This window comes from Trachypithecus francoisi, unplaced genomic scaffold, assembly GCF_009764315.1.
Source record: "Trachypithecus francoisi isolate TF-2019V2 unplaced genomic scaffold, Tfra_2.0 Lachesis_group16, whole genome shotgun sequence".
Classification (NCBI taxonomy): Eukaryota; Metazoa; Chordata; class Mammalia; order Primates; family Cercopithecidae; genus Trachypithecus; species Trachypithecus francoisi.
Genome location: NW_022681461.1, coordinates 45,049,808 through 45,058,750, shown reverse-complemented (window position 1 = coordinate 45,058,750; position 8,943 = coordinate 45,049,808). Strand labels below are relative to the sequence as shown.

Here is an 8,943-nt window from a genome sequence, read left to right as displayed (position 1 = left end):
ACACTAAGTTTGGGAAAAGCAAGAGGTAGCCTTTTGTCTCCTCCTTGTCCGTGCTGTTTAGTTAAAGCTCAATCAGGATAATAAGGCTGTTCTGTCAGAAAACCGCGCTAATGAGTTGCAATTTCTCAACATCTTTGGGCTGCTTCTGAATACTAATTACTGGGAACTGGAGAGCGTAAGAGGATACGCGCCCTGCGGATATGTAGTTAATACGTGCTTGTCTCACAGGCGCTGAGGGGACAGGCTACTTCATTCCCCCAAAGAGGATCCGCTGGCTTTTCCCCTTCCCATCTTTCAAGTTTTTCTTTTTGAACAGCTTCGTTAATTGAGGTTAAGTGGTTTGGTTGTCATAGAAACCAGTATTCCTCACAGGCTGATTGTGTCAAAGGCATCATTAATCTGTTTTCTCAACTCCCTTTTCCTCATCCATCTAATTGCAGTTCCCCTCCCTGCCTTTTTAATGACATCATTTTGGACACTTTTAGGACATCATACGTGAGATTCAGCACAATTTATTTTCTATTCAAATTCCATATTACTATGTGAGTCGCCATCTTCCCACTCCAAAGGAGTAAGATCTCCAAAGGTGGGAGAGAAAGTCACAATTGAGTATGCCTCAGGTGCAATTTAGTATTCCAAATAAGGGAGGATTTTGAGGCCTTGCCTCTCCTTACCTCCTGAGTTTTCTTTTTAGAAAGAAAACAGACTTTAAATTACTGCTTTTGATGTTGTTCTGGGAACTGCGATCTTGGAACAGGTAAAGAACCCGCCATGTTGGGCCTGTTGGAAGAGGGAGGAGGGAGCCACCCTCCTACTGAGGTGCCCTTGAGCCTGGTGAGAGAATGTGGAGGTCAGTAAGTTGTCTGCTCCCCTCAGAAAACACTCCTGGTGCAAAACACTGTGTTCTTTATGTCCTTTTGCCTTGCTGTCCATTTTCACACAAAACTGTCCAACAAGGAAAATATGGCTTAGCAGTGGCAATTTGTCCCCTGTAGTTCTAATCCATGAGAAGATTCTCAAGTGATTTGTTTTACCTTTGTCAGTGGGTTAGGTTTTTCTTGTACACCTCCATCCTTATGCAAGGTTGCTAAATTCTCTGTTCATTATTATGATGGGCATATGAACATCTGAGACAGTTTGGCATGGGCCCAGGCTAGGGTGGGGGTGGGGTGGGGGTAGGGGTAGGGGTATAGCACCTGAGGCCAGCTCAGCACATGCTCCATCCATTCTGCCTTCTGTCCTGGTGATGGAAGAATTTTGAGAATTTTTTTACTGGCCTTACTACCGTACTTTACTGGCCATACCACCTTACTCCTGGGAAAGCCAGATCTCATCTTGTTCCTGTTTTGCTCCTGTTTTTATGAGGTGGCACTAAAAAAGCTTGGAAGTAATGTTTACTTGAATGTAGTCACATATTAGTTGTACGTAAATTGTGTTATGATTTTTTCCTTATTTCTTAACAGTTGGCACAGTTATATTCCTTACATTTTATTTTGTGATATTTACTTGACTAGGTTCATATCGTTTTCACATCTGTATTCCTTGGGTAAGACTCCCTGTTTCTTCCTCTGTTACCTGATATTTTCCATCTGTGTATTACAGTATGCATATCGTTTATTTACAGTTAATTTGAAAGCATGTGTTTTCAGGCCGGGCGCGGTGGCTCAAGCCTGTAATCCCAGCACTTTGGGAGGCCGAGATGGGCGGATCACGAGGTCAGAGATCGAGACCATCCTGGCTAACACGGTGAAACCCCGTCTCTACTAAAAACTACAAAAAACTAGCCGGGTGACGTGGCAGCGCCTGTAGTCCCAGCTACCCGGGAGGCTGAGGCAGGAGAATGGCGTGGAACCCGGGAGATGGAGCTTGCAGTGAGCTGAGATCCGGCACAGCACTCCAGCCTCGGTGACAGAGTGAGACTCCGTCTCAAAAAAAAAAAAAAAAAAAAAAAAAAAAAAAGAAAGCATGTGTTTTCAAACCATGAGTTATTTAAGTTAATCACATTTCTATCCTGTCCAGCAGAGTGCCCAACACATATTATTTAGTCAAAGTATTTGTTGGATAAGTAAGTGTTGACTCAGGACTAAAACAATTTTGACTTATAGCCAAACCAGTTTACAATAGGAAAAAACACCCGTTGGTGTTGACTGTCAACAATGGTAACAGAGTTGATTAGATTTAATGTGTTTACTCTTTAAGATGCATTTCTAAGTTAGACCAAAGGAATGAAGCAATGCATAAGGAAACTACACAAAGCAAGTTGATGGCTAAGATTATGCCTCTGCAATTTTAAGTTAAACAAATTTAGTGACACCAAATTTGATCTGGAGTGTGAGAGAGGGCCTAGAATGACTCCCAGTTTTCTGGCACAGGTTCCTGGAAGAAAGTTGGCGATACAGGGGGTGAGTGGGTTGGCAGGATGAGTGGGGATGATGGGTAAGCTGAGTTGAACATGTCAAGTTTGACTCTAAGCTAGCACTGTGCAGAACTGAATTGGGCACCTGTGCAGAGCTGAAGAGTAAAAGACAAAGGAGTCTACAGGTTATGTTTTTCTCAGGTGGCCAAGCCTTTAACGCATAAATGTGGAAGCAACATGTCTAATATAGTTTCAAGCAAGAAGCCCCCTCTGTCGGGGCTGTTGAGCACTGACAATAAATAGAGAAAACAGGCAATGAGTACTTAGGAATTAGTGCAGTATGAAAAGCGAAATTCAGATTTGTGAAAAAACTGGATCTTTTAATTAGGAGTAGTCAAGGCTCTTTTAATGTCTAGGAAATCACTCAAGTGTCGTCTGGGACATTTTTTTTTTTTTAATTAAAGAGCAATTAAGCCCAAGAAAGGGCAGCAACCAAGGTAGCCCCAGGATCAAGCCCCACTGCCTCACTGTCTGCCTCCCTCTCCATTGATGTCCCTATTTTTCCTTCATGCTTCGTGGCCTGTCTTTGCACATCTATTCCATTCTTCTCTTGTCTGGTCAGCTTTGTGTCTTCATAGATTCTTGCTTCTTCAAAACTTTATCTTGTACAGGGTCCATTGTTGTTACTCCACTACCTCATGGGATACTTCCACCTTCAATTCCCTAGATAAATGACAATATCTTTGATTCTCCCAATTTCAGAATTCTTAAAAGAGAATGTTTATTATTCACTTCATTTTTAAAATCATGGTGCAGGGGATACAGGGTGGGGTTACCTGGCTCATCACCCGTTTATCAGGTGTGTGGATGAGGGACACCATAGAGCAGACATGGAAAACCAACTCAAAACCCCACTCAGAGACATGCAAGACCCTTTGCAATCCAAGTAATTCAATATTTCTCTAACTGCTTCTCCTTTAGAAACAAGGATTCATATAATAGTTCTTGCATCATAATTTTTTCTTTTTATCTTTTCTAAAACTAATTACATAAGCCAGGTGTGGTGGTTCACACCTGTAATCCCAGCACTTTGGGAGGCCAAGACAGGAGGATTGCTTGAGCCCAGGAGTTTGAGACCAGCCTGGGCAACATAGTGGGACCCTGTCCCTACCAAAAAATACAAAAATTAGCCAGGCGTGGTGGTGCACACCTGTAGTCCCAGTTACTCGGGAGGCTGAGGCACGAGAATCGCTTGAACACAAGAAGTAGAGGCTGCAGTGAGCCATGATCGCACCACTACACTCCAACCTGGGCGACAGAAGTGAGACCCTGTCTCAAAAAAATGTACAAATATAAATTTTAAAATATGAAACATTTCACAAATTTGTATGTCATCCTTGCACATGCTAATCTCTGTAGTTTTCAAAATTTTATTATGTGTGCTGCTGAAACACCACCATAATTTTTAATATAGTGAGCAACATAAGCATTCAAGTGGTGATTGTTAAATGATACCATTTCTGAGGTCCTTTTCCAGAGCTCATGTAATTCTTTTACGTTTTCACAAATACTGCTTAAAAGCCAGGCTTGCTTTCCTGCCTCAAGGAGGTGCAGCAGAACGTAGAAGCCACCAGATGTCACTATTGCAGATAGCATTCCAAATTCCCCAGCTTGCATCTGATACTGTTTGTGCAGTAAGAGTTGACAGGCTCCAAGAAGTTATCTAAATGGTCCCTCCTGACAGGAAGCCACAGTGAATAGGTGACTTGGGTGGTTTACCTTTAATGAACTTCTGATAAAGAGCAAGGTTTATAGAAACACACATCTCTGTGGGCTACTTGCAAGACAGTCACCAAAACAACCTTGCCTCTAAAGTCTCTAAGTCTCTAAACATCTGTGAATCTGTGATTCTAAGCCAAATAGCGATGGTCTCTGCCCACCACTCAACATTTGTGTGCTTTTGTTTTTGTTAAGATCAAAGAATTTTAGTAGACAGTATATTATGCATTCAAAATAGCAGAAACCCTAATGGTGAGAAACATTAAGAATACATCAGAGTGATGGCAAAGATTTGCTGTGTGCTTGGATAACTTCCCTTGGCTAACGAGGGTAAGAGGCTGAGGACCCAGAAAAAGGCTGCTCTTCAGATCACCGGTCCGCTGCTCCTGCAGGAATACTACCTCCTTGATGGTTGGAATTTGACTCATTTCTGAAGTTTTCATGTTAAAATGGAAGGTGGAGTGTTAATTGTGGTTTTGCATCCCTTCTGACCACGTATTTCTTCTTGTGTTGTCTTTTTATTTTTTTCTCTGCCTTCCTCTTCTCTTGTATCCCCTTGCCTTTTTTTCTCTTTGCTTAATTATCCTTTCACCTTTACCCATAGTTCCAAGTAGCTTTGAAGGCGTTTCTTAGCTCCACCAGGAGCAACTGGTGATCTAGAAGTTATGATTCTGGAGCCTGGTTTCTTACCTCTTCTCCTGATGTTCTAGACCACAAACAGAAGAAGAGTCTCACCTACTAAAAACTGATGGCAAGGAGGAAAAGCAGAACCAAAAGAAAACCACTGAAGACATGGGTAGGCAGGAGGGTTCAGTAAACGGTTGCTTCTGAAGACGTATTATGAAGAAGCAGTTCCACGCAAAAGTGGACTTGAGAAATGCCACAGCCCATATGCTCGTTGAAGGAGGTTTGCAAGGTATGTAGTGCAGTCAGGGTTCTAATATGTGTTCCTGCAAAGAAACTGGTTTACCCTTTCTTAGTCCAGCATCCCCTACTTTGATTTGACCACAGATCCACTTTAATGCCGTTGCTGATTATGCACATGACCTAGTGGCCTGCAGAACTGATGCTCTGTGGATTACTTTGGGAACTGTTTCTGCTCTGGGAGAGTTTTGTAAATCCACTCTCACCAAGGAGGTAAGCCTCTTCTAGAACAGGCCCAGGCTTGGATTTTTGTATTCTGAAATGTCATACTTAAAGCAAACAGGATAATATATAGGGGATATAACTTTTGGGGGGTATAATTACATTACCAAAAATAAATGCTAACTTACTGAAAAAATTGAAAGGCTTTCTTCTCTTTGGAAAATTTCTCACTGCTTGAGATAGTTATAGCTTTAGATTGTTTAATATTGTGGAACGCCCATTTTGTGCCCAGTGCTCGCCCAAGGATGCAGACATATAAGACATAGTTCTTGTTGAAAAGGAAATATGGATGCAAATCCTACAGTCTTTTGCTACTTAATTCTTACACTCTGTTACCGCTATTTAGTAAGTGTGTGTTACCTGTGATATGCTTAGCACTGTTTCTAGAATCAGGGAATCCTTAAGTAAGTAATAGCAGGCACTATTAGGTACTTAGTTAAATGCTTTGAGTTGAAGAGAACATCATAGATTATTTAGACCCTTCAAACTTCTTTTCTATGTCTCCTAAGAAGACTAAAAACAGACCTCAAGTAGATGGTTTTCAATCTTGCGGTCAAGGTTCACTGTAGAAAGTGCAGCTTTGATCTCTAGATTTCTGCATGTGGTATCAAAGATGGCAACGGGAAGGAAAAAAAAAAAAAAAGAAAGTGCAGCTTTGTACCCCAGAGCTATGGGAAGCACCCCACCACACCCTGCTCTTTCCTAAACTTGGGGAACTCATCTGCTTTTAAAGGGAGATCATTATGATCATCACTATGATCTTTGGCATCAAGGCCAATTGGTGATTTGGTTTTATTGTTGGAGATGTGACAATGGAGTGACTTGGGCAGGTCACAGACTTTCCTTCACTCTCACTTGGACCCAGCACCTCTCCAAGGACACCAGTGCAATTTTCTCAGGGTTTGCCTGAGTTCAGTATCCAGGTTATGCCATTTCACAAGCATCCTGCCTTTTTACATTCACAGTGGGTATGGAGTTCCTCTCATTTGGACTTACTAATACAAAGGACATTAAAAAGAATCCCCTCTCATTGCCTCTGTCTTGGTTGTGCCCTGAAGTCTCAGATGCAGTGGAGGATGGGAGTGAGGGCCTTCAGTCTCTCTCCAGATACTCACCCTGGACAAAAGGCCCTCACCTGGCTCCACTCTAATGATTAACCACAGCATACACCTTGGTAGCTCTGGCTCAGGATTCCCAGTCCTCTCAGGAGATAGCCCTCCATATTAGTTTTGTTGGGATCCAACAAAGGCAACCATTATTTCCTTATTACTATCAGGTCTAAAGTCAGAGAAGGCCTACCAAATGCCTGTTTAATTGACCGATCCAGATTGCTCTTTGAGATATTATGAGTAACTCCCTAGAAATGGTCTCTTCTTTGAAAAGAAATTCTGTAGGACATTGGCAACTTCTTTGTAGGTAGGTCTGTGATTCTAAAAGGACATGCACTGATGAGATGAAAGCTGATTTTCAATATTATTTAAAGTTTGTCTCATGGACAAGATAAGCAAATTCTAAATAGACTTTAAGAATATTCCTTTTTGAAGCTTCTTATTGATTTATGAGCCTTACAAGTATAACCCCTGGAAAATAACATGTAGGATTATGGGATTTATTTTGTGTATTTGCTATGAGGATGAAATAGAGTTTTGGAATTATTGAGGCCAGACGCAAAGGGAAATTAAATATGCTCTGTGGATGAAAAGAAATGTTTAAAAAGTGCCCTACAAGACATATCAGGTAATAAAGCACCAGGGCCAGATGGATACACAGCTGTATTACACAGAACATTTACTCATAAATTACTTCTAATTTTAGAAGAGGTTTATAAACATGCTTCGGCAACTGAGGAAACTTCTTGTCTCCATTTCACTGGCAAGAAAAAAGAAATGTGTAGGCTATAAATTTATTTTATTCTTTAACCAAAAAACCATGACTGTTAGATTTATAAAGCAGTATACTTACCATGATCAAGTGGATTTATTTTATGGAAAATTTCTGAAAAATAATAATTACTATGTATTTCACATTATAAATACTAGATCATTGAAAAATAGATATGGATAAGGTCTCCCTCTAGTGAACTGAAGAGCTAAAAATAGCTCATCTCAAAGAAATAATCACAGAAGGTTTTCATAGAAATTTCAAAATTAGTCTGAATCTAAGCAGAATATATATGACTTTTTCATTTCTGTGAACATATCCTTGAAATAATCATAGATATATTAAATTATTTGACATCTTACACATTTCTTCTTTTCTTTCTGTTTTTTTTTTTTTCTCTTAAGGTCTCGCTGTGTCACCCAGGCTGGAGTGCAGTGGTGCTATCATAGATCACTGCTGCCTAAACCACCTTCACAAAGATAGTAATGATGAGAAAATATGGCACTGAAGGAGATCTGATTTAACCAATTCCCATCTTGCCTTTGGCCTTCAAGCTGCCTTTAATTATTCCTGTGCTTTGGCCGGGCTAACTTTAGCAGACTTTTAGTTTATAATTTAAATGATAATAGCCCTTCCCCCAAACTTAACTGCCTTTGTGAAGCTAATGAGAGACCACCAGGCTAGGAGGGTAGAGGAGCCTGAATTCTGCTAAGGGGTAGACATAAACAATTACCAGCTATTATTCTGGAGGTCACAAGACAGCAACTTCCCCAACTACGCCTGCAGATAACAACACTATTGTAGAACCTCAGGTTGGCCTTTGGAGATACCTTTTCAGGATTTTTGCATGTCTGACACTGATGGCTTAACCTGGACCTGCCAGCCACTCCTGTGGCCCCACCCAGAAGCAACTCAGCATGCAGGAGTACAACTTCCCATATCCCTAGGACTGCACCCCCAACCAATCAACAGCAGATACCTATTGCCTAGCCACCCCACCTCTTCCCCCAAACTACTTTTGAAAATGCTCCTGGCCGGGCGCGGTGGCTCAAGCCTGTAATCCCAGCACTTTGGGAGGCCGAGACGGGTGGATCACGAGGTCAGGAGATTGAGACCATCCTGGCTAACATGGTGAAACCCCGTCTCTACTAAAAAAAAAAAATACAAAAAATTAGCTGGGCGATGTGGCGGGCGCCTGTGGTCCCAGCTACTCGGGAGGCTGAGGCGAGAGAATGACATAAACCCGGGAGGCGGAGCTTGCAGTGAGCTGAGATCCTGCCACTGCACTCCAGCCTGGGCGACAGAGCAGACTCCGTCTCAAAAAAAAAAAAAAAAAAAAAAAACAAAAAAAAAAAGAAAATGCTCCTAGCCCCCAAATGCTCAGGGAGATTGATTTGAATAATGACTCTGTCTCCCACATGGTGTGACTGGCCCTGAGTCAGTCAAACTCTTTCTTTACTGCAGTGCCATAGTCTCTGTGAATTGATTTGGTTTGTGCAGCAATCAGGAAGAAACTGATGGGTGTTTGTACCATCTCGAATTCCTGGGCTCAAGCGATCCTCCAGCCTCAGCTTCCTGAGTAGCTTGGACTACAGGCATATGCCACCATGCCCAGCTAATTTTTAAATTTTGTGTACAGACAGGATCTTGCTGTCTTGCCCAGGCTGGTCTCAAACTCAAGTGGTCAGTACTCTTGCCTCGGCCTCCCAAAGTGCTGGAATGGTAGGCATAAGCCACTGAGCTCAGTTGTATTTCTTTCTTTTTTATAGACGGCATCTTGC

The 8,943-nt window shown here is 41.8% G+C and overlaps 1 pseudogene; it reads right to left on the bottom strand.

Annotated features, from left to right (window-relative positions):
- Window positions 1–3,716: 3,716 nt before the first annotated feature.
- On the bottom strand, window positions 3,717–3,810 carry LOC117099481 (annotated as a pseudogene).
- Window positions 3,811–8,943: the final 5,133 nt, after the last annotated feature.